Below are 26,340 nucleotides of genomic sequence, written 5' to 3'. Positions count from 1 at the left end.
TTGCTCATATATAATTTTAAAACCGTTTATGTTTTTTGACATATCCAACTTTTTATTTCTATGTGTATCCTTGCTTTCATACTCATCTGGCATTTGGATAGTAGGCGGAACCTAATTTGTATGTCCACTCCTGCTTGTCACGAGGGTATCGAGAACCACGCCTGACTCCGTTATACCCGGGGTCAGGAAGTCGCAGCGGTTGGCTGCACGCTCTATTTAAGATAGGGCTGTTTTCCTTATGGTAGCTTTCTGGGTTTGCTTTGCAAACCCTTTTGGCTCACTCAGGGATCCGTAGCTCCTTCTCCTCAGCTGTTCCTTGTCCAGCACTCCCAAACCTCCTTATATTCCTCTCTCACACTTCTCTGGTTGCCAGAGATAGAGCTTCCTGCCTGGACATCTATTCTGACCCACTGGAGCTGTGTTGCTGCGTCCTCTGATTGTTGTTTCAGAACGCTACCCTCCGGATCCCTGTTGGACCTTTGTGGACTGCTGTGGTCGCCTACCTGGGTGTATGTGTTTGTCTGTATTTGTCTGTCCTCTCCCTGGTGTTTCCCTCTTAGTGCAGTGGTGCGGACTAGCGATCCCACCGGCCCGTTCACTATCTAGGGCTCATTTCAGGGAAAGCCAGGGTTTAGGCACGTGATCGCCGCACGGGTGAGGAACCCGTCTAGGGACGTCAGGGCAGTCAGGTGCCAGCCGCAAGGTGAGTTAGGGGTCACCACCTTTCCCTCTCCCTTGGGCAGGGCTTTCCCTGTGTTCCTCCCTGTGCGTGACGTCGGTCATTACACTGCTAATCCAAACCATCTGTGAGTGCCAGGAAGTTCAGCTATTAGTATGTAGCCATTCAGCAACTAATGTGTCATGAATAAGGATCAGTATTAGAGCATCCGAAACATGTAGACCTGCTTGCCGTGTTGGATTGTTTTTATCCTGTGTTATTTTGGAATAAAGAACAACGTCTTTTTTGGAAGCTGGACATCCCGTCTTATTTTTACCCAGCAGACGTCTCCATGCGCAGTTTGTCTGTGGGCAATTATAATCGGCTACACCGTGCTTGGCGTGTCTACATACACGGGCGATCAAGTGAATAGCCGGAAATTCTAGGAACTCGCCATGCCCCTCACGGAATACCTTGGGGTGTCTTCTTTCCAAAATGGGGTCACTTGTGGGGTAGTTATACTGCCCTGGCATTTTAGGGGCCCAAATGTGTGGGAAGTAGTTTGAAATCAAAATCTGTAAAAAATGTCCGGTGAAATCCTAAAGGTGCTCTTTGGAATGTGGGCCCCTTTGCCCACCTAGGCGGCAAAAAAGTGTCACACATGTGGTATTTCCGTACTCAGAAGAAGTAGGGCAATGTGTTTTGGGGTGTCTTTTTACATATACCCATGCTGGGTGAGATAAATATTTCGGCAAAAGACAACTTTTCCCATTTTTTTATACAAAGTTGGCATTTGACCAAGATATTTATCTCACCCAGCATGGGTATATGTAAAATGACACCCCAAAACACATTCCCCAACTTCTCCTGAGTACAGCGATACCACATGTGTGACACTTTTTTGCAGCCTAGGTGGGCAAAGGGGCCCACATTCCAAAGAGCACCTTTAGGATTTCACCGGACATTTTTTACAGATTTTGATTTCAAACTACTTCCCACACATTTGGGCCCCTAAAATGCCAGGGCAGTATAACTACCCCACAAGTGACCCCATTTTGGAAAGAAGACACCCCAAGGTATTTCATGATGGGCATAGTCAGTTCATGGAATTTTTTATTTTTTGTCACAAGTTAGTGGAATATGAGACTTTGTAAGGAAAAAAAAAATCATCATTTTCCGCTAACTTGTGACAAAAAATAAAAAGTTCTATGAACTCACTATGCCCATCAGCGAATACCTTAGGGTGTCTACTTTCCGAAATGGGGTCATTTGTGGGGTTTTTCTACTGTCTGGGCATTGTAGAACCTCAGGAAACATGACAGGTGCTCAGAAAGTCAGAGCTGCTTCAAAAAGTGGAAATTCACATTTTTGTACCATAGTTTGTAAACGCTATAACTTTTACCCAAACCATTTTTTTTTTTTACCCAAACATTTTTTTTTATCAAAGACATGTAGAACAATAAATTTAGCGAAAAATTTATATATGGATGTCGTGTTTTTTTGCAAAATTTTACAACTGAAAGTGAAAAATGACATTTTTTTGCAAAAAAAATCGTTAAATTTCGTTTAATAACAAAAAAAGTAAAAATGTCATCAGCAATGAAATACCACCAAATGAAAGCTCTATTAGTGAGGAGAAAAGGAGGTAAAATTCATTTGGGTGGTAAGTTGCATGACCGAGCAATAAACAGTGAAAGTAGTGTAGTGCAGAAGTGTAAAAAGTGGCCTGGTCATTAAGGGTGTTTCAGCTAGGGGGGTTGAAGTGGTTAAAGATGACACATTCCCTTTGTATTTCAAGCAAAATCAAATTTTTATTTTCACCTTTTACATTTTCAAAATGGCAAAAAAGGAAAAGGGCCTGAAGCAAAACCTGCTTCCTGCAGTTCAAGCACCATGTTTGGGGTAACAGATTCCCTTTAAACTTGCAAATACACATATACTGTATATTAGGTACTGGTGGAAGAGCCATGGAATTGAGCTGGTTGATATCTTCTGGACAATATCCAATAAATAAGAAAGATACTACAATTCTCTAAAGTACAGTGAGGAACAGAAGTATTTGAACACCCTGCGATTTTGCAAGTTCTCCCACTTAGAAATCATGGAGGGGTCTAAAATTCACATTGTAGGTGCATTCCCACTCTGAGAGACAGCATTTAAAAAATAAAAAAAAATAAGGAGATCACATTGTATGATTTTTAAAGAATTTAGGTATTTCAACACCTGAGAAACAGCAAGAATTCTGGCTCTCAAAGATCTGTTACTGTGCCTTTTAAAAAGTCCACCTCTACTGCACTCATTAATTTAACTTAGTAGCACCTGTCTGAGCTCTTTAAAGACACCTGTCCACAGTCAGTCAAACACCAACCAATAACATTAGCAAGACCAAAGAGCTGTCAAAAGACACCAGAGACAAAATTGTGGACTTCCACAAGGCTGGAAAGGGCTACGGAGCAATTGCCAAGCAGCTTGGTGAAAATAGATCAACTGTTGGAGCAATTGTTAGAAAATGGAAGAGGCTAAAGACGAATGTCAGTCTCCCTCAGACTGGGGCTCCATGCAAGATCTCATCTCGTGGGGTATCGCAGATGATAAGAAAGGTGAGTAATCAGCCCATAACTTCAAGGGAGGAGCTGGTCAATGACATGAAGAGAGCTGGGACCACAGTTTCAAAGGTCACTGTCGGTAGAACACTACGCCGTCATGGTTTCAAATCATGCATTGCACAGAGGTTCCCCTGCTCAAGTCATCACACGTCCAGGCCCGTCTGAAGTTTGCCAATGACCATCTGGATGATCCAGAGTAGGCATGGGAGAAAGTAATGTGGTCAGATGAGACCAAAGTAGAACGTTTTGGTCTAAACTTCACTCGTCCTGTTTGGAGGAAAAAGGATGAGTTGCATCCCAAGAACACCATCCTTACTGTGAAGCATGGGGTGGTAACATCATGTTTTGGCGGTGCTTTTCTGTAAAGGGGACAGGTCGACTGCACTGTATTAAGGAGAGGATGAATGGGGCCATTTATTGTGAGATTTTGAGCAACAACCTCCTTCCCTCAGTCAGAGCATTGAAGATGGGTCGTGGCTGGTTCTTCCAACATGACAACGGCCTGAAGCACACAGCCAGGATAACCAAGGAGTGGCTCAGTAAGAAGCATATCTAGGTTCTGGAGTGGCCTAGCCAATCTCCAGACCTAAATCCAATAGAACCGCTTTTGAGGGAGCTGAAACTCCGCGTTGCTCAGTGACAGCCCCGAAACCGGAAAGATCTAGAGGAGAAGAAAGGACCGGCACTCGCAATGATTATTCAATGATGCTGTAGTTTATTCAGTCACATATTATGGAGCATAGTGACGCGTTTCAGCACAACACATGCTTTCTTCAGACTATACAATAAACTCCTATCCACATCTCTTATATACACAGAAAAAGGTGAGGAATGACAAAAAAAAGGGGAAATGACATCATACTGTGTAGCTCCACCCACATGGGAGTCGATCAAAGAAAAATACTATAGACCATAGAAATCAATGTAGATAGATTGATATATCAAATAAATGAAAGGATTCAGGAATCAGGTCCGCTGAAAATAAGACATAGATATAATGTAAATATTATATAGTAAAAATTATTATACAACTAAGAGCTAAGTGAAACTAGAAATGTTATATTCGCGGTTCAGACACTTTGGATCCACTGTTTGTAACCGGTGGATCCAGTAGGCCTCACGCTTAAGAAGCAGACTGTTCCTATCGCCGCCTCGGCGAGGTAATGATACACTTTCGATAACTTGAAACCGCAACTGCGATATCGCATGACGTTTCTCATGGAAATGATGTGGTAGGGGTAACAATAGATTCTCAGTGCGGATAGTGGACTTATGCTTACTTAATCTATCTTTTATCCGCATTGAGGTTTCCCCTACATAGACCAAGCTGCAGGAACATTTCAAAATGTATATAACATTTTTACTGTCACATGTGAACATGCCCTTGATTGGGATTTGTTCACCAGAGTGGGGATGAGTGAAAGTAGAGCCTCTAATGACGCTCGAGCAGTTATTGCAATTTAAACACGGAAATGTGCCCTGACGCGGGGTAGTCAAAGTAGTTTGTCTAAAGGTAGGTTTATTAGGATAGCCTCTATTGAGGAATTTGTTCGTCATTTCTTGCAACCTGATTTCACAAGTATCCGGATCAGTCACGATACGAGCCATTATACATCATCACAGAAGGATTTTTTTCTGACACTTTTAAAATTAGTTTTAGAGAAAAATTACTTTTTATTTCTTTTTTTCAGCAGTGCCGTGGGACCGCGATGTGATCGAACGTCGCACCGCCGTACGCAAACAGTTATATGTCATCATTTGAGAGTGAATTCATTTATTCCAATCCTTTATATTTAAAACATTGTATATTTTGGCGTTGATTTATAGATGACGTGTTTTGCGTGTGGCGGGGTGACGTTCGATCCCTCATGGAAATTAATGGTTATCTTCATTCCATTTGGAGTGAGCTTCAGTTTACTATACACTTTGATTTTCACAAAATATCCTTTCTTGATACATGGGTGAAGCGAAAAGATGATGGTACAGTTTTTACTGATCTATACATTAAAGACACAGATCGTAATAGTTTACTCACCTACACAAGTAGCCATCCCCCAGCAATCAAGAAGGCTATTCCCTTTTCGCAATATCAACAGGTTAAAAGGATCGTGACTGATCCAGATACCTGTGAAATCAGGTTGCAAGAAATGACGAACAAATTCCTCAATAGAGGCTATCCCACACATCTATTACAATCTCAAAAGAAAAAGTTAGATCAACCGCAGGGACAAAAAACCATTAAACCACCCCGTATTCCACTAGTAGTGAAATATCATCCTTGGACATACAAAATGAGGGGTATAATCAACAAGCACTGGCACATAGTGTCCAGATCATATCCTCAAATAGAGATGTTTCAAAATCCTCCAATGATGTGCTTTAAAAGAGCAGATAATATTAGTGACAAAATTATTAGAGCAGATATAGGCACTAATAAACCTACCTTTAGACAAACTACATTGACTACCCCGCGTCAGGGCACATTTCCGTGTTTAAATTGCAATAACTGCTCGAGCGTCATTAGAGGCTCTACTTTCACTCATCCCCACTCTGGTGAACAAATCCCAATCAAGGGCATGTTCACATGTGACAGTAAAAATGTTATATACATTTTGAAATGTCCCTGCGGCTTGGTCTATGTAGGGGAAACCTCAATGTGGATAAAAGATAGATTAAGTAAGCATAAGTCCACTATCCGCACTATTGTTACCCCTACCACATAATTTCCATGAGAAACGTCATGCGATATCGCAGTTGCGGTTTCAAGTTATCGAAAGTGTATCATTACCTCGCCGAGGCGGCGATAGGAACAGTCTGCTTCTTAAGCGTGAGGCCTACTGGATCCACCGGTTACAAACGGTGTATCCAAAGTGTCTGAACCGCGAATATAACATTTCTAGTTTCACTTAGCTCTTAGTTGTATAATCATTTTTACTATATAATATTTACATTATACAGACGTGGACAAAATTGTTGGTACCCTTTGGTCAATGAAAGAAAAAGTCACAATGGTCACAGAAATAACTTTAATCTGACAAAAGTAATAATAAATTAAAATTCTATAAATGTTAACCAATGAAAGTCAGACATTGTTTTTCAACCATGCTTCAACAGAATTATGTAAAAAAATAAACTCATGAAACAGGCATGGACAAAAATGATGGTACCCCTAACTTAATATTTTGTTGCGCAACCTTTTGAGGCAATCACTGCAATCAAACGCTTCCTGTAACTGTCAATGAGACATCTGCACCTCTCAGCAGGTATTTTGGCCCACTCCTCATGAGCAAACTGCTCCAGTTGTGTCCGGTTTGAAGGGTGCCTTTTCCAGACTGCATGTTTCAGCTCCTTCCAAAGATGCTCAATAGGATTGAGGTCAGGGCTCATAGAAGGCCACTTTAGAATAGTCCAATTTTTTCCTCTTAGCCATTCTTGGGTGTTTTTAGCGGTGTGTTTTGGGTCATTGTCCTGTTGCAAGACCCATGACCTGCGACTGAGACCAAGCTTTCTGACACTGGCTAGTACATTTCTCTCTAGAATTCCTTGATAGTCTTGAGATTTCATTGTACCCTGCACAGATTCAAGACACCCTGTGCCAGACGCAGCAAAGCAGCCCCAGAACATAACAGAGCCTCCTCCATGTTTCACAGTAGGGACAGTGTTCTTTTCTTGATATGCTTCATTTTTTCGTCTGTGAACATACAGCTGATGTGCCTTGGCAAAAACTTCGATTTTTGTCTCATCTGTCCACAGGACATTCTCCCAGAAGCTTTGTGGCTTGTCAACATGTAGTTTGGCATATTCCAGTCTTGCTTTTTTATGATTCGTTTTCAACAATGGTGTCCTCCTTGGTCGTCTCCCATGTAGTCCACTTTGGCTCAAACAACGACGGATGGTGCGATCTGACACTGATGTTCCTTGAGCATGAAGTTCACCTTGAATCTCTTTAGAAGTCTTTCTAGGCTCTTTTGTTACCATTCGGATTATCCGTCTCTTAGATTTGTCATCAATTTTCCTCCTGCGGCCACGTCCAGGGAGGTTGGCTACAGTCCCATGGATCTTAAACTTATGAATAATATGTGCAACTGTACTCACAGGAACATCTAGTTGCTTGGAGATGGTCTTATAGCCTTTACCTTTAACATGCTTGTCTATAATTTTCTTTCTGATCTCTTGAGACAGCTCTTTCCTTTGCTTCCTCTGGTCCATGTCGAGTGTGGTACACACCATATCACCAAACAACACAGTGATTACCTGGAGCCATATATATAGGCCCAATGGCTGATTACAAGGTTGTAGACACCTGTGATGCTAATTAGTGGACACACCTTGAATTAACATGTCCCTTTGGTCACATTATGTTCTGTGTTTTCTAGGGGTACCATCATTTTTGTCCATGCCTGTTTCATGAGTTTATTTTTTTACATAATTCTGTTGAAGCATGGTTGAAAAACAATGTCTGACTTTCATTGGTTAACATTTATAGAATTTTAATTTATTATTACTTTTGTCAGATTAAAGTTATTTCTGTGACCATTGTGACTTTTTCTTTCATTGACCAAAGGGTACCAACAATTTTGTCCACGTCTGTATCTATGTCTTATTTTCAGCGGACCTGATTCCTGAATCCTTTCATTTATTTGATATATCAATCTATCTACATTGATTTCTATGGTCTATAGTATTTTTCTTTGATCGACTCCCATGTGGGTGGAGCTACACAGTATGATGTCATTTCCCCTTTTTTTGTCATTCCCGCCTTTTTCTGTGTATATAAGAGATGTGGATAGGAGTTTATTGTATAGTCTGAAGAAAGCACGTGTTGTGCTGAAACGCGTCACTATGCTCTATAATATGTGACTGAATAAACTACAGCATCATTGAATAATCATTGCGAGTGCCGGTCCTTTCTTCTTTATCGTAAGTTTTGGGACACCTCCCCATCGACTTGTGCACCGCATACATCTTAGCAGTGCCGACCCTTCTCTACAAAAGATCTAGAGGAGATCTGTGTGGAGGAGTGGGCCAAAATTCCTGTTGCAGTGTGTGCAAACCTGGTCAAGAACTACAGGAAATGCTTGACCTCTGTAATTGCAAACAAAGGCTTCTGTACCAAATATTAACACTGATTTTCTCAGGTGTTCAAATACTCACAGTACAGACCAAACGTTTGGACACACCTTCTCATTCAAAGAGTTTTCTTTATTTTCATGACTATGAAAATTGTAGATTCACACTGAAGGCATCAAAACTCTGAATTAACACATGTGGAATTATAAACATAACAAAAAAGTGTGAAACAACTGAAAATATGTAATATTCTAGGTTCTTCAAAGTAGCCACCTTTTGCTTTGATTACTGCTTTGCACACTCTTGGCACTCTCTTGATGAGCTTCAAGAGGTAGTCACCTGAAATGGTCTTCCAACAGTCTTGAAGGAGTTCCCAGAGATGCTTAGCACTTGTTGGCCCTTTTGCCTTCACTCTGCGGTCCAGCTCACCCCAAACCATCTCGATTGGGTTCAGGTCCGGTGACTGTGGAGGCCAGGTCATCTGGCGCAGCACCCCATCACTCTCCTTCATGGTCAAATAACCCTTACACAGCCTGGAGGTGTGTTTAGGGTCATTGTCCCATTGAAAAATAAATGATGGTCCAACTAAACGCAAACCGGATGGAATAGCATGCCGCTGCAAGATGCTGTGGTAGCCATGCTGGTTCAGTATGCCTTCAATTTTGAATAAATCCCCAACAGTGTCACCAGCAAAGCACCCCCACACCATCACACCTCCTCCTCCATGCTTCACGGTGGGAAGCAGGCATGTAGAGTCCATCCATTCACCTTTTCTGTGTCGCACAAAGACACGGTGGTTGGAACCAAAGATCTCAAATTTGGACTCATCAGGCCAAAGCACAGATTTCCACTGGTCTAATGTCCATTCCTTGTGTTCTTTAGCCCAAACAAGTCTCTTCTGCTTGTTGCCTGTCCTTAGCAGTGGTTTCCTAGCAGATATTCTACCATGAAGGCCTGATTCACACAGTCTCCTCTTAACAGTTGTTCTAGAGATGTGTCTGCTGCTAGAACTCTGTGTGACATTGACCTGGTCTCTAATCTGAGCTGCTGTTAACCTTCGATTTCTGAGGTTGGTGACTCGGATGAACTTATCCTCCGCAGCAGAGGTGACTCTTGGTCTTCCTTTCCTGGGGCGGTCCGCATGTGAGCCAGTTTCTTTGTAGCGCTTGATGGTTTTTGTGACTGCACTTGGGGACACTTTCAAAGTTTTCCCAATTTTTCGGACTGACTGACCTTCATTTCTTAAAGTAATGATGGCCACTCGTTTTTCTTTACTTAGCTGCTTTTTTTCTTGCCATAATACAAATTCTAACAATCTATTCAGTAGGACTTTTAGCTGTGTATCCACCTGACTTCTCCACAACGCAACTGATGGTCCCAAATCCATTTATAAGGCAAGAAATCCCACTTATTAAACCTGACAGGGCACACCTGTGAAGTGAAAACCATTTTAGGTGACTACCTCTTGAAGCTCATCAAGAGAATGCCTAGAGTGCGCAAAGCAGTAATCAAAGCAAAAGGTGGCTACTTTGAAGAACCTAGAATATGACATATTTTCAGTTGTTTCACACTTTTTAGTTATGTATATAATTCCACATGTGTTAATTTATAGTTTTGATGCCTTCAGTGTGAATCTACAATTTTAATAGTCATGAAAATAAAGAAAACTCTTTGAATGAGAAGGTGTGTCCAAACTTTTGGTCTGTACTGTATGTTCAGCAGTGCAAGACAAATACATTCTTTAAAGATCATACAATGTGATTTCCTGATATATATATATATATATATATATATATATATATATATATATTTTTTTTTTTTTATTCTATCTCTCAGAGTGGGAATGCACCTACAGTGTGAATTTCAGACCCCTCCATGATTTTTAAGTGGGAGAACTTGCAAAATACTTGTTCAAATAATTCTGTTCCTCACTGTATGTTGATAGTGCCATTTAACAGAGATGAAATTGAATATCAAGTTGACATGGAACGATGTCATTCAGCTTCATGCTTCATATAAAAATTTGTTTTTTTGTTTTTTTTTTATAAATATATATTTTTATTTTCCAAGTCATAATATTGATACATAAAACAATATTAATCACAGTGGTGTGCCCAGCATGACAATCATAGACGTCCTTACAAGAAAAATTCTACACAACATCCTAAGGACACCCTCAAAGTATTATATAATAATAAACTATATAACCCCCCCCCCCCCCCCCCATTGGCTGCCGTCCCTCCATTCATTATTATATAGAATAGTATCAGTATTAGTTATAGCTATGCAGTTATGCGTGCAACTCTCCGTTTCCATATAAAAATTTGTTTAATAGCCCTTTCAAGCATCCTAGTCAATTTATCACATTTATGAGAAGAATGTACTACTGTGTGCTCTGTTGAAACATTTGCACTACAATTTATGATGAAAACTATGATGCTATATGTAAAAGTAAGAAAGATATTGATGTTGAGGTATCCTGCTGTTTTAATATTACACAAAAATATCTTGGAAAAATCGCTTAAAGAGGACCTTTCACCTTGAAAAACATTGTGAATAGAGTTGAGCGAACACCTGGATGTTCGGGTTCGAGAAGTTCGGCCGAACATCCCGGAAATGTTCGGGTTCGGGATCCGAACCCGATCCGAACTTCGTCCCGAACCCGAACCCCATTGAAGTCAATGGGGACCCGAACTTTTCGGCACTAAAAAGGCTGTAAAACAGCCCAGGAAAGAGCTAGAGGGCTGCAAAAGGCAGCAACATGTAGGTAAATCCCCTGCAAACAAATGTGGATAGGGAAATGAATTAAAATAAAAATTAAATAAATAAAAATTAACCAAAATCAATTGGAGAGAGGTTCCATAGCAGAGAATCTGGCTTCCCGTCACCCACCACTGGAACAGTCCATTCTCAGATATTTAGGCCCCGGCACCCAGGCAGAGGAGAGAGGTCCCGTAACAGAGAATCTGTCTTCATGTCAGCAGAGAATTAGTCTGCATGTCATAGCAGAGAATGAGGCTTCACGTCAGCCACCACTGCAACAGTCCATTGGCATATATTTAGGCCCAGCACCCAGGCAGAGGAGGGAGGTCCCGTAACAGAGAATCTGTCTTCATGTCAGCAGAGAATTAGTCTGCATGTCATAGCAGAGAATGAGGCTTCACGTCAGCCACCACTGCAACAGTCCATTGGCATATATTTAGGCCCAGCACACACACAGGCAGAGGAGAGAGGTCCCGTAACAGAGAATCTGGCTTCATGTCAGCAGAGAATCAGTCTGCATGTCATAGCAGAGAATGAGGCTTCACGTCAGCCACCACTGCAACAGTCCATTGGCATATATTTAGGCCCAGCACACACACAGGCAGAGGAGAGAGGTCCCGTAACAGAGAATCTGGCTTCATGTCAGCAGAGAATCAGTCTGCATGTCATAGCAGAGAATGAGGCTTCACGTCACCCACCACTGCAACAGTCCATTGGCATATATTTAGGCCTAGCACACAGGCAGAGCAGAGAGGTCCCGTAACAGACAATCTGGCTTCATGTCAGCAGAGAATTAGTCTGCATGTCATAGCAGAGAATGAGGCTTCACGTCAGCCACCACTGCAACAGTCCATTGGCATATATTTAGGCCCAGCACACACACAGGCAGAGGAGAGAGGTCCCGTAACAGAGAATCTGGCTTCATGTCAGCAGAGAATCAGTCTGCATGTCATAGCAGAGAATGAGGCTTCACGTCACCCACCACTGCAACAGTCCATTGGCATATATTTAGGCCTAGCACACAGGCAGAGCAGAGAGGTCCCGTAACAGACAATCTGGCTTCATGTCAGCAGAGAATCAGTCTGCATGTCATAGCAGAGAATGAGGCTTCACGTCACCCACCACTGCAACAGTCCATTGGCATATATTTAGGCCTAGCACACAGGCAGAGCAGAGAGGTCCCGTAACAGACAATCTGGCTTCATGACAGCAGAGAATTAGTCTGCATGTCATAGCAGAGAATGAGGCTTCACGTCAGCCACCACTGCAACAGTCCATTGGCATATATTTAGGCCCAGCACACACACAGGCAGAGGAGAGAGGTCCCGTAACAGAGAATCTGGCTTCATGTCAGCAGAGAATCAGTCTGCATGTCATAGCAGAGAATGAGGCTTCACGTCAGCCACCACTGCAACAGTCCATTGGCATATATTTAGGCCCAGCACACACACAGGCAGAGGAGAGAGGTCCCGTAACAGAGAATCTGGCTTCATGTCAGCAGAGAATCAGTCTGCATGTCATAGCAGAGAATGAGGCTTCACGTCAGCCACCACTGCAACAGTCCATTGGCATATATTTAGGCCCAGCACCCAGGCAGAGGAGGGAGGTCCCGTAACAGAGAATCTGTCTTCATGTCAGCAGAGAATTAGTCTGCATGTCATAGCAGAGAATGAGGCTTCACGTCAGCCACCACTGCAACAGTCCATTGGCATATATTTAGGCCCAGCACACACACAGGCAGAGGAGAGAGGTCCCGTAACAGAGAATCTGGCTTCATGTCAGCAGAGAATCAGTCTGCATGTCATAGCAGAGAATGAGGCTTCACGTCACCCACCACTGCAACAGTCCATTGGCATATATTTAGGCCTAGCACACAGGCAGAGCAGAGAGGTCCCGTAACAGACAATCTGGCTTCATGTCAGCAGAGAATCAGTCTGCATGTCATAGCAGAGAATGAGGCTTCACGTCACCCACCACTGCAACAGTCCATTGGCATATATTTAGGCCTAGCACACAGGCAGAGCAGAGAGGTCCCGTAACAGACAATCTGGCTTCATGACAGCAGAGAATTAGTCTGCATGTCATAGCAGAGAATGAGGCTTCACGTCAGCCACCACTGCAACAGTCCATTGGCATATATTTAGGCCCAGCACCCAGGCAGAGGAGAGAGGTCCCGTAACAGACAATCTGGCTTCATGTCAGCAGAGAATTAGTCTGCATGTCATAGCAGAGAATCAGGCTTCACGTCAGCCACCACTGCAACAGTCCATTGTCATAAATTTAGGCCCAGCACCCAGGCAGAGGAGAGAGGTCCCGTAACAGACAATCTGGCTTCATGTCAGCAGAGAATTAGTCTGCATGTCATAGCAGAGAATGAGGCTTCACGTCAGCCACCACTGCAACAGTCCATTGGCATATATTTAGGCCTAGCACACAGGCAGAGCAGAGAGGTCCCGTAACAGACAATCTGGCTTCATGACAGCAGAGAATCAGTCTGCATGTCATAGCAGAGAATCAGGCTTCACGTCAGCCACCACTGCAACAGTCCATTGTCATAAATTTAGGCCCAGCACCCAGGCAGAGGAGAGAGGTCCCGTAACAGAGAATCTGGCTTCATGTCAGCAGAGAATCAGTCTTCATATCATAGCAGAGAATCAGGCTTCACGTCACCCACCACTGTAAGAGTCAATTTTCATAAATTTAGGCCCAGAACCCAGGCAGAGGAGAAAGGTCCCGTAACAGACAATCTGGCTTCATGTCAGCAGAGAATCAGTCTTCATATCATAGCCTAGAATCAGGCTTCACGTCACCCACCACTGTAAGAGTCAATTTTCATAAATTTAGGCCCAGAACCCAGGCAGAGGAGAAAGGTCCCGTAACAGACAATCTGGCTTCATGTCAGCAGAGAATCAGTCTTCATATCATAGCAGAGAATCAGGCTTCACGTCACCCACCACTGCAACAGTCAATTGTCATAAATTTAGGCCCAGCACCCAGGCAGAGGAGAGAGCTCCCGTAACAGAGGATCTGGCTTCATGTCAGCAGAGAATCAGTCTGCATGTCATAGCAGAGAATGAGGCTTCACGTCACCCACCACTGCAACAGTCCATTGGCATATATTTAGGCCTAGCACACAGGCAGAGCAGAGAGGTCCCGTAACAGACAATCTGGCTTCATGTCAGCAGAGAATCAGTCTGCATGTCATAGCAGAGAATGAGGCTTCACGTCACCCACCACTGCAACAGTCCATTGGCATATATTTAGGCCTAGCACACAGGCAGAGCAGAGAGGTCCCGTAACAGACAATCTGGCTTCATGACAGCAGAGAATCAGTCTGCATGTCATAGCAGAGAATGAGGCTTCACGTCACCCACCACTGCAACAGTCCATTGGCATATATTTAGGCCTAGCACACAGGCAGAGCAGAGAGGTCCCGTAACAGACAATCTGGCTTCATGTCAGCAGAGAATCAGTCTGCATGTCATAGCAGAGAATGAGGCTTCACGTCACCCACCACTGCAACAGTCCATTGGCATATATTTAGGCCTAGCACACAGGCAGAGCAGAGAGGTCCCGTAACAGACAATCTGGCTTCATGACAGCAGAGAATCAGTCTGCATGTCATAGCAGAGAATGAGGCTTCACGTCACCCACCACTGCAACAGTCCATTGGCATATATTTAGGCCTAGCACACAGGCAGAGCAGAGAGGTCCCGTAACAGACAATCTGGCTTCATGTCAGCAGAGAATCAGTCTGCATGTCATAGCAGAGAATGAGGCTTCACGTCACCCACCACTGCAACAGTCCATTGGCATATATTTAGGCCTAGCACACAGGCAGAGCAGAGAGGTCCCGTAACAGACGATCTGGCTTCATGTCAGCAGAGAATCAGTCTGCATGTCATAGCAGAGAATCAGGCTTCACGTCAGCCACCACTGCAACAGTCCATGGTCATAAATTTAGGCCCAGCACCCAGGCAGAGGAGAGAGGTCCCGTAACAGACAATCTGGCTTCATGTCAGCAGAGAATTAGTCTGCATGTCATAGCAGAGAATCAGGCTTCATGTCAGCCACCACTGCAACAGTCCATTGGCATATATTTAGGCCTAGCACACAGGCAGAGGAGAGGTTCATTCAACTTTGGGTAGCATCGCAATATAATGGTAAAATGAAAATAAAAATAGGATTGAATGAGGAAGTGCCCTGGAGTCCAATAATATATGGTTATGGGGAGGTAGTTAATGTCTAATCTGGACAAGGGACGGACAGGTCCTGTGGGATCCATGCCTGGTTCATTTTTATGAACGTCAGCTTGTCCACATTGGCTGTAGACAGGCGGCTGCGTTTGTCTGTAATGACGCCCCCTGCCGTGCTGAATACACGTTCAGACAAAACGCTGGCTGCCGGGCAGGCCAGCACCTCCAAGGCATAAAAGGCTAGCTCTGGCCACGTGGACAATTTAGAGACCCAGAAGTTGAATGGGGCCGAACCATCAGTCAGTACGTGGAGGGGTGTGCACACGTACTGTTCCACCATGTTAGTGAAATGTTGCCTCCTGCTAACACGTTGCGTATCAGGTGGTGGTGCAGTTAGCTGTGGCGTGTTGACAAAAGTTTTCCACATCTCTGCCATGCTAACCCTGCCCTCAGAGGAGCTGGCCGTGACACAGCTGCCTTGGCGACCTCTTGCTCCTCCTCTGCCTTGGCCTTGGGCTTCCACTTGTTCCCCTGTGACATTTGGGAATGCTCTCAGTAGCGCGTCTACCAACGTGCGCTTGTACTCGCGCATCTTCCTATCACGCTCCAGTGCAGGAAGTAAGGTGGGCACATTGTCTTTGTAGCGTGGATCCAGCAGGGTGGCAACCCAGTAGTCCGCACAGGTTAAAATGTGGGCAACTCTGCTGTCGTTGCGCAGGCACTGCAGCATGTAGTCGCTCATGTGTGCCAGGCTGCCCAGGGGTAAGGACAAGCTGTCCTCTGTGGGAGGCGTATCGTCATCGTCCTGCCTTTCCCCCCAGCCACGCACCAGTGATGGACCCGAGCTGCGTTGGGTGCCACCCCGCTGTGACCATGCTTCATCCTCATCCTCCTCCACCTCCTCCTCATCCTCGTCCTCCTCGTCCTCCAGTAGTGGGCCCTGGCTGGCCACATTTGTACCTGGCCTCTGCTGTTGCAAAAAACCTCCCTCTGAGTCACTTCGAAGAGACTGGCCTGAAAGTGCTAAAAATGACCCCTCTTCCTCATCCTCCTCCTCCTCCTCCTGGGCCACCTCCTGTTCCATCATCGCCCTAAGTGTTTTCTCAAGGAGACATAGAAGTGGTATTGTAACGCTGATAACGGTGTCATCGCCACTGGCCATGTTGGTGGAGTACTCGAAACAGCGCAACAGGGCACACAGGTCTCGCATGGAGGCCCAGTCATTGGTGGTGAAGTGGTGCTGTTCTGTAGTGCGACTGACCCGTGCGTGCTGCAGCTGAAACTCCACTATGGCCTGCTGCTGCTCGCACAGTCTGTCCAGCATGTGCAAGGTGGAGTTCCACCTGGTGGGCACGTCGCATATGAGGCGGTGAGCGGGAAGGCCGAAGTTACGCTGTAGCGCAGACAGGCGAGCAGCGGCAGGATGTGAACGCCGGAAGCGCGAACAGACGGCCCGCACTTTATGCAGCAGCTCTGACATGTCGGGGTAGTTGTGAATGAACTTCTGCACCACCAAATTCAGCACATGCGCCAAGCAAGGGATGTGCGTCAAATTGGCTAGTCCCAGAGCTGCAACGAGATTTCGCCCATTATCACACACCACCAGGCCGGGCTTGAGGCTCACCGGCAGCAACCACTCGTCGGTCTGTTGTTCAATACCCCGCCACAACTCCTGTGCGGTGTGGGGCCTGTCCCCCAAACATATGAGTTTCAGAATGGCCTGCTGACGTTTACCCCGGGCTGTGCTGAAGTTGGTGGTGAAGGTGTGTGGCTGACTGGATGAGCAGGTGGAAGAAGAGGAGGAGGAAGCCGAGAAGGAGGAGGTGGCAACAGGAGGCAAAGAATGTTGCCCTGCGATCCTTGGCGGCGGCAGGACGTGCGCCAAACAGCTCTCCGCCTGGGGCCCAGCTGCCACTACATTTACCCAGTGTGCAGTTAGGGAGATATAGCGTCCCTGGCCGTGCTTACTGGTCCACGTATCTGTGGTTAGGTGGACCTTGCTACAGATGGCGTTGCGCAGTGCACACTTGATTTTATCGGATACTTGGTTGTGCAGGGAAGGCACGGCTCTCTTGGAGAAGTAGTGCCGGCTGGGAACAACATACTGTGGGACAGCAAGCGACATGAGCTGTTTGAAGCTGTCTGTGTCCACCAGCCTAAATGACAGCATTTCATAGGCCAGTAGTTTAGAAATGCTGGCATTCAGGGCCAGGGATCGAGGGTGGCTAGGTGGGAATTTACGCTTTCTATCAAATGTTTGTGAGATGGAGAGCTGAACGCTGGCGTGTGACATGGTTGAGACGCTTGGTGACGGAGGTGGTGGTGGTGGTGTTGGTGGTACATCCCCTGTTTGCTGGGCGGCAGGTGCCAACGTTCCTCCAGAGGCGGAGGAAGAGGCCGAGGCGGCAGCAGCAGAATAGGCCGAGGCGGCAGCAGCAGAAGAGGTAGCAGGGGGAGCCTGAGTGACTTCCTTGGTTTTAAGGTGTTTACTCCACTGCAGTTCATGCTTTGCATGCAGGTGCCTGGTCATGCAGGTTGTGCTCAGGTTCAGAACGTTAATGCCTCGCTTCAGGCTCTGATGGCACAGCGTGCAAACCACTCGGGTCTTGTCGTCAGCACATTGTTTGAAGAAGTGCCATGCCAGGGAACTCCTTGAAGCTGCCTTTGGGGTGCTCGGTCCCAGATGGCGGCGGTCAGTAGCAGGCGGAGTCTCTTGGCGGCGGGTGTTCTGCTTTTGCCCACTGCTCCCTCTTTTGCTACGCTGTTGGCTCGGTCTCACCACTGCCTCTTCCTCCGAACTGTGAAAGTCAGTGGCACGACCTTCATTCCATGTGGGGTCTAGGACCTCATCGTCCCCTGCATCGTCTTCCACCCAGTCTTGATCCCTGACCTCCTGTTCAGTCTGCACACTGCAGAAAGACGCAGCAGTTGGCACCTGTGTTTCGTCATCATCAGAGACATGCTGAGGTGGTATTCCCATGTCCTCATCATCAGGAAACATAAGTGGTTGTGCGTCAGTGCATTCTATGTCTTTCACCGCTGGGGAAGGGCTAGGTGGATGCCCTTGGGAAACCCTGCCAGCGGAGTCTTCAAACAGCATAAGAGACTGCTGCATAACTTGAGGCTGAGACAGTTTCCCTGGTATGCATGGGGGTGATGTGACAGACTGATGGGGTTGGTTTTCAGGCGCCATCTGTGCGCTTTCTGCAGAAGACTGGGTGGGAGATAATGTGAACGTGCTGGATCCACTGTCGGCCACCCAATTGACTAATGCCTGTACCTGCTCAGGCCTTACCATCCTTAGAACGGCATTGGGCCCCACCATATATCGCTGTAAATTCTGGCGGCTACTGGGACCTGAGGTAGTTGGTACACTAGGACGTGTGGATGTGGCAGAACGGCCACGTCCTCTCCCAGCACCAGAGGGTCCACTAACACCACCACGACCATGTCCACGTCCGCGTCCCTTACTAGATGTTTTTCTCATTGTTATGGTTCACCACAACAACAAATATATTATTTGGCCCAATGTATTGTATTCAAATTCAGCGGGATATAAATTTGAGGCCTAGTATTTAGGCGCTGGGTGACCGGTATGGATTTAGTGACAGAATTAGACTTGGAAATGCACAGAAGCGTGTGTGTGAAGTTATTCTGAATGACCCTATGTGCACCTTCAATATTATATACCCTTTTAGGGATAGATTTCAAATAGCTCTGATATAGCAGAAACCACTAAATTATGAAATTGCTAAATTGGGAATTGTACTTCAACCCAGAACAAAAAATGTGCTTTGACGGACACTAAATATCTTGCCCAGCAACAACAGTACAGCGGTGGGTAACGAGAGATTTAGAGGGATTTAAATTTGAGGCCTAGTATTTAGGCGCTGGGTCACCGGTATGGATTTAGTGACAGAATTAGACTTGGAAATGCACAGAAGCGTGTGTGTGAAGTTATTCTGAATGACCCTATGTGCACCTTCAATATTATATACCCTTTTAGGGATAGATTTCAAATAGCTCTGATATAGCAGAAACCACTAAATTATGAAATTGCTAAATTGGGAATTGTACTTCAACCCAGAACAAAAAATGTGCTTTGACGGACACTAAATATCTTGCCCAGCAACAACAGTACAGCGGTGGGTAACGAGAGATTTAGAGGGATTTAAATTTGAGGCCTAGTATTTAGGCGCTGGGTCACCGGTATGGATTTAGTGACAGAATTAGACTTGGAAATGCACAGAAGCGTGTGTGTGAAGTTATTCTGAATGACCCTATGTGCACCTTCAATATTATATACCCTTTTAGGGATAGATTTCAAATAGCTCTGATATAGCAGAAACCACTAAATTATGAAATTGCTAAATTGGGAATTGTACTTCAACCCAGAACAAAAAATGTGCTTTGACGGACACTAAATATCTTGCCCAGCAACAACAGTACAGCGGTGGGTAACGAGAGATTTAGAGGGATTTAAATTTGAGGCCTAGTATTTAGGCGCTGGGTGACAGGTATGGGTTTAGTGACAGAATTAGACTTGAAAATACACAGTAGCGGGTGTGTGTGAAGTTATTCTGAATGACCCAATGTGCACCTTCAATATTATATACCCTTTTTGGGATAGATTTCAAATAGCTCTGATATAGCAGGAACCACTAAATTATGAAATTGCTAAATTGGGAATTGTACTTCAACCCAGAACAAAAAATGTGCTTTGACGGACACTAAATATCTTGCCCAGCAACAACAGTACACCGGTGGGTAACGAGAGATTTAGAGGGAATTAAATTTGAGGCCTAGTATTTAGGCGCTGGGTCACCGGTATGGATTTAGTGACAGAATTAGACTTGGAAATACACAGTAGCGGGTGTGTGTGAAGTTATTCTGAATGACCCTATGTGCACCTTCAATATTATATACCCTTTTAGGGATAGATTTCAAATAGCTCTGATATAGCAGAAACCACTAAATTATGAAATTGCTAAATTGGGAATTGTACTTCAACCCAGAACAAAAAATGTGCTTTGACGGACACTAAATATCTTGCCCAGCAACAACAGTACAGCGGTGGGTAACGAGAGATTTAGAGGGAATTAAATTTGAGGCCTAGTATTTAGGCGCTGGGTCACCGGTATGGATTTAGTGACAGAATTAGACTTGGAAATGCACAGAAGCGTGTGTGTGAAGTTATTCTGAATGACCCTATGTGCACCTTCAATATTATATACCCTTTTTGGGATAGATTTCAAATAGCTCTGATATAGCAGGAACCACTAAATTATGAAATTGCTAAATTGGGAATTGTACTTCAACCTAGAACAAAAAATGTGCTTTGACGGGCACTAAATAACTTTCCCAGCTACAACAGGACAACGGTAACGAGAGATTTAGAGGGATTTAAATTTGAGGCCTAGTATTTAGGCGCTGGGTGACAGGTATGGGTTTAGTGACAGAATTAGACTTGGAAATACACAGTAGCGGGTGTGTGTGAAGTTATTCTGAATGACCCTATGTGCACCTTCAATATTATATACCCTTTTAGGGATAGATTTCAAATAGCTCTGATATAGCAGAAACCACTAAATTATGAAATTGCTAAATTGGGAATTGTACTTCAACCCAGAACAAAAAATGTGCTTTGACGGACACTAAATATCTTGCCCAGCAACAACAGTACACCGGTGGGTAACGAGAGATTTAGAGGGAATTAAATTTGAGGCCTAGTATTTAGGCGCTGGGTCACCGGTATGGATTTAGTGACAGAATTAGACTTGGAAATACACAGTAGCGGGTGTGTGTGAAGTTATTCTGAATGACCCTATGTGCACCTTCAATATTATATACCCTTTTAGGGATAGATTTCAAATAGCTCTGATATAGCAGAAACCACTAAATTATGAAATTGCTAAATTGGGAATTGTACTTCAACCCAGAACAAAAAATGTGCTTTGACGGACACTAAATATCTTGCCCAGCAACAACAGTACAGCGGTGGGTAACGAGAGATTTAGAGGGAATTAAATTTGAGGCCTAGTATTTAGGCGCTGGGTCACCGGTATGGATTTAGTGACAGAATTAGACTTGGAAATGCACAGAAGCGTGTGTGTGAAGTTATTCTGAATGACCCTATGTGCACCTTCAATATTATATACCCTTTTTGGGATAGATTTCAAATAGCTCTGATATAGCAGGAACCACTAAATTATGAAATTGCTAAATTGGGAATTGTACTTCAACCCAGAACAAAAAATGTGCTTTGACGGGCACTAAATAACTTTCCCAGCTACAACAGGACAACGGTAACGAGAGATTTAGAGGGATTTAAATTTGAGGCCTAGTATTTAGGCGCTGGGTGACAGGTATGGGTTTAGTGACAGAATTAGACTTGGAAATACACAGTAGCGGGTGTGTGTGAAGTTATTCTGAATGACCCTATGTGCACCTTCAATATTATATACCCTTTTAGGGATAGATTTCAAATAGCTCTGATATAGCAGAAACCACTAAATTATGAAATTGCTAAATTGGGAATTGTACTTCAACCCAGAACAAAAAATGTGCTTTGACGGACACTAAATATCTTGCCCAGCAACAACAGTACAGCGGTGGGTAACGAGAGATTTAGAGGGAATTAAATTTGAGGCCTAGTATTTAGGCGCTGGGTCACCGGTATGGATTTAGTGACAGAATTAGACTTGGAAATACACAGTAGCGGGTGTGTGTGAAGTTACTCTGAATGACCCTATGTGCACCTTCAATATTATATACCCTTTTTGGGATAGATTTCAAAGAGCTCTGATATAGCAGGAACCACTAAATTATGAAATTGCTAAATTGGGAATTGTATTTCAACCCAGAACAAGAAATGTGCTTGAACGGACACTAAATAACTCGCCCAGCTACAGCACTAGGGACAGATTTAGCTGGATATAAATTTGAGGCCTAGTATTTAGGCGCTGGGTGACCGGTATGGATTTAGTGACAGAATTAGACTGGGATATGGCCAAAAAATGAACAGACTATTGCTGGTTAAATGCACTTGGTGTGACAGCTTCACCCTGATGTAGGCTTTAGCCAAAAAACAACCACACCATTGAGGGTTAAATGCACTTGGTGACAGGCGCAGCTTGCCCCTGATTTTGTATATGGCCAAAAAATGAACAGACTATTGCTGGTTAAATGCACTTGGTGTGACAGCTTCACCCTGATGTAGGCTTTAGCCAAAAAACAACCACACCATTGAGGGTTAAATGCACTTGGTGACAGGCGCAGCTTGCCCCTGATTTTGTATATGGCCAAAAAATGAACAGACTATTGCTGGTTAAATGCACTTGGTGTGACAGCTTCACCCTGATGTAGGCTTTAGCCAAAAAACAACCACACCATTGAGGGTTAAATGCACTTGGTGACAGGCGCAGCTTGCCCCTGATTTTGTATATGGCCAAAAAATGAACAGACTATTGCTGGTTAAATGCACTTGGTGTGACAGCTTCACCCTGATGTAGGCTTTAGCCAAAAAACAACCACACCATTGAGGGTTAAATGCACTTGGTCGCAGCTTGTGCTGGCGCACCACAAGACACAAAATGGCCGCCGATCACCCCAGAAAAATGAGACTGACAAACGGTCTGTGCAGCCTAAAAACAGTGAGCAATTGAGGATCAGCAGCTCAATGATCCACAGCTGCAGATCGATCAGTTAATCAAGTCCTTTGGAGGAGTTAATCTGCCTAATCTCGCCCTACTGTCGCAGCCGCAACCTCTCCCTACGCTAATCAGAGCAGAGTGACGGGCGGCGCTATGTGACTCCAGCTTAAATAGAGGCTGGGTCACATGGTGCTCTGGCCAATCACAGCCATGCCAATAGTAGGCATGGCTGTGATGGCCTCTTGGGGCAAGTAGTATGACGCTTGTTGATTGGCTGCTTTGCAGCCTTTCAAAAAGCGCCAAGAAAGCGTCACAAAAGCGCGAAGAAAGCGACGAACACCGAACCCGAACCCGGACTTTTACGAAAATGTCCGGGTTCGGGTCCGTGTCACGGACACCCCAAAATTCGGTACGAACCCGAACTATACAGTTCGAGTTCGCTCATCCCTAATTGTGAACTAAGTATCCTGACACATACAGCGGCGCCCAGGGATCTCACTGCACTTACTATTATCCCTGTGCGCCGCTCTGTTCTCCCGTTATGTCCTCCGGTATCTTCACTCAGTAAGTAATAGTAGGCGGAGACTTTGGACTCGTAGTTATAGTAGGCGGAGTCTGCCCTTGTTCTGCTGGGCGTCTCCTCCTCCTAGGCTGTAGCGCTGGCCAATCGCAGCGCACAGCTCACAGCCTAGGAGGAGGAGACGCCCAGCAGAACAAGGGCAGTCTCCGCCTACTGTAACTTATGAGCGAAGATACCGGAGGCCATAACAGGAGAACGGAGCGGCGCCCAGGGATAATAGTAAGTGCAGTGAGATCCCTGGGCGCCGCTGTATATGTCAGGATACTTAGTTAACAATGTTTTTCAAGGTGAAAGGTCCTCTTTAAGTTTGCAGTGTACCACATTCCCTTTACACTTTTTTATACTGCAACTGCTTGTAGACTTCATGTCACAGATCACTGAAACATGGGAAAGCAGTGAGTATACATTGTGCCAAAAGATATGTAATAGTAATGAAAACATTGTGTAAATTAGACATCTTTCAGATGATCAGACACTTTTTGTGTGTTGCTTTGAGAGGTGCCACAGGTTTTTCATTCACAGTGAAAATGAATGTAAAAAACAATCTTCTTTAGGCAGCAAGAAAACACATTACTAACTCCTGAATGTTTTTTGTTGAAAACAGTGTGAGAGGGGCAACTGACTGACTCCAAAATCATTGTGATTAAGAAAATGAACCTGTTATTAAGAGAAGGAAATTGTAGCTTCTAAAATAAGAAGTCATGGGGAGCATTATAAAAGGCTGGTAGAAAAGTCTTAATCTGCCCTACAATGTATGTCATACATTCAGGGTCATTAAAAGATTGTATTGTCATCAAAACAAGAAGCGAGTCATGCTATTACAAAACCAGGCTGAAATGTAAACTGAAAAGCATCTATAGTGTGCACATACATACACAGAATGAATCACATTGACAATTGTTTGCTAATCCCAAACAATTGTCTGCTTATTAAAGTAATACAGCTACAAGCAATTTGTGTTTGCTTTTTGAGTCATACTGTCTTATAAAAACAATATGCTCTGAAGAGACATAAGATTGTTGGGTACTTGGAATTGTGTCATCTAAAGTGATACAAAGTAAACTAAGACATAATAACCTTAACCCCTTCCCGTCAAGCGCTGTAATAGTACGGCGCTACGGGAAGTGACTTCCCGACCAAGGCCGTAATACTATGGCGCACTGATCGGGCAGGTGCAGGAGCTGCGCCCTCATGATCAGCTGCAGGGGACCGGCTGCTCCCGTTAGCCAGACACCTGCTGTATGTGCTGGCATCGGTGAAAACACAGATTCTAGTGCATTAACCCTCACTATGCCACGGTCGGCGCTGACCCCGGCATGTGCGTTGCTGTGACCGGGACCCGATGGGAGGGAAGGCAGCCCGATGCTTTCCACAGGCATTGGGGCTGCCTTCCATGTAAGCCTGTGAGATCCAGCCACCTGGATCTCACAGGCAGGAAGGTTGTAAGTGTATTACAGTGTGTAATATACTCACAGCCAATGTATTGGAATGCATTGTACAGGGGATCAGATCCCCAAAAGTTGCGGAAAAAATACATTTAAAAAAAGCTAAAATAAAGTTTTGCATAATTAAGTAATTAAAAATAGGAAAAAAAAGAAAAGTATACATATTAGGTCTTGCCACGTCTGTATCAACTGTCTGTATAAAAATATCACATGATCCACCCTGTCAGATGGACGCAGTTAAAAAAAAAAAGTGCTAAAACAGCCATTTTTGGTCACCTTCTCTCACAAAAAGTGTAATACCAAGCAATCAAAAAGGCGTATTTAGCCCAAAATGGTACCAATCAAACTGTCATCTCATCCCGCAAAAAATAAGACCCTAGCTAAGGCAATCACACAAAAAAAAAAAAAAATATGGCTCTCAGAAAATGGCAACACAAAAACAAGATTTAATTATTTTCTAAAATGCATTTGCTGTGTAAAACTTAACAAAAAACTAAATCATAGACATATTAGGTATTGTTACATCCGTAACAATCTGCTCTATAAAAATATCACCCCCTCAGGTGAATTCTGTAAAAAAAAAAAAAATGATTTTATTCTGTTCAAAAATGCATTTACTGTGTAAAACTTAACAAAAATAAAAATAATAGACATATTGGGTATCGCCGAGTCCGTAACAATCTGCTGTAAAAAAATATCACATTATATGCCCCCTCAGGTGAATAGTAAAAAAATCTATGCCAAAACAGTTTTTTTCACCATGCCTTACAAAAAGTATGATACCAAACGATCAAAAAGTCTTATGTGCCCCAAAATTGTAACAATCAAACCATCACCTCATCCCGCAAAAAATGAGCCCCCAATCACAATCACTCAAAAAAATCTAAACGAATGGCACCCATAAACCAATCCATCAAGATCTGCGCTGCAAAAGCCATATGGGGCTCCTTCTGTTCTGAGTCTTGTCATGGGCCCCCACAGCAGTTTGCCACCATATATGGGGTGTTGTTGTATTCAGCAGAAAATGGGCAACAAATTGTGGGGGCTTTTTCTCCTCTTACCCCTTGTGAAAATGAAAAATTTGGGGCTAAAGCAACATTTTATTGGAAGAAATTAAACTTTTCATTTTCACAGCCAAGTGTTTTCAAATTCCGTAAAACGCTTAGGGGGTCAAAGTGATCAGTACCCCCTAAATATATTCTTTGAAAGGTGTAGTTTCCAAAATGGGGTCACTTTTTGAGGGTTTCCACTGTAGGGGTATGTCAGGGTCTCTTCAAATACAAAATGGTGCCCGAAAACCATTCTAGCAAAATCTGCCAAATCCATATGGCGCTCCTTTCCTTCTGACCACTGCCACATGCCCATAGAGC

The sequence above is a fragment of the Bufo gargarizans genome, chromosome 1, assembly GCF_014858855.1.
Source record: "Bufo gargarizans isolate SCDJY-AF-19 chromosome 1, ASM1485885v1, whole genome shotgun sequence".
Lineage (NCBI taxonomy): Eukaryota > Metazoa > Chordata > Amphibia > Anura > Bufonidae > Bufo > Bufo gargarizans.
Note: the sequence above shows the minus strand (reverse complement) of the source record.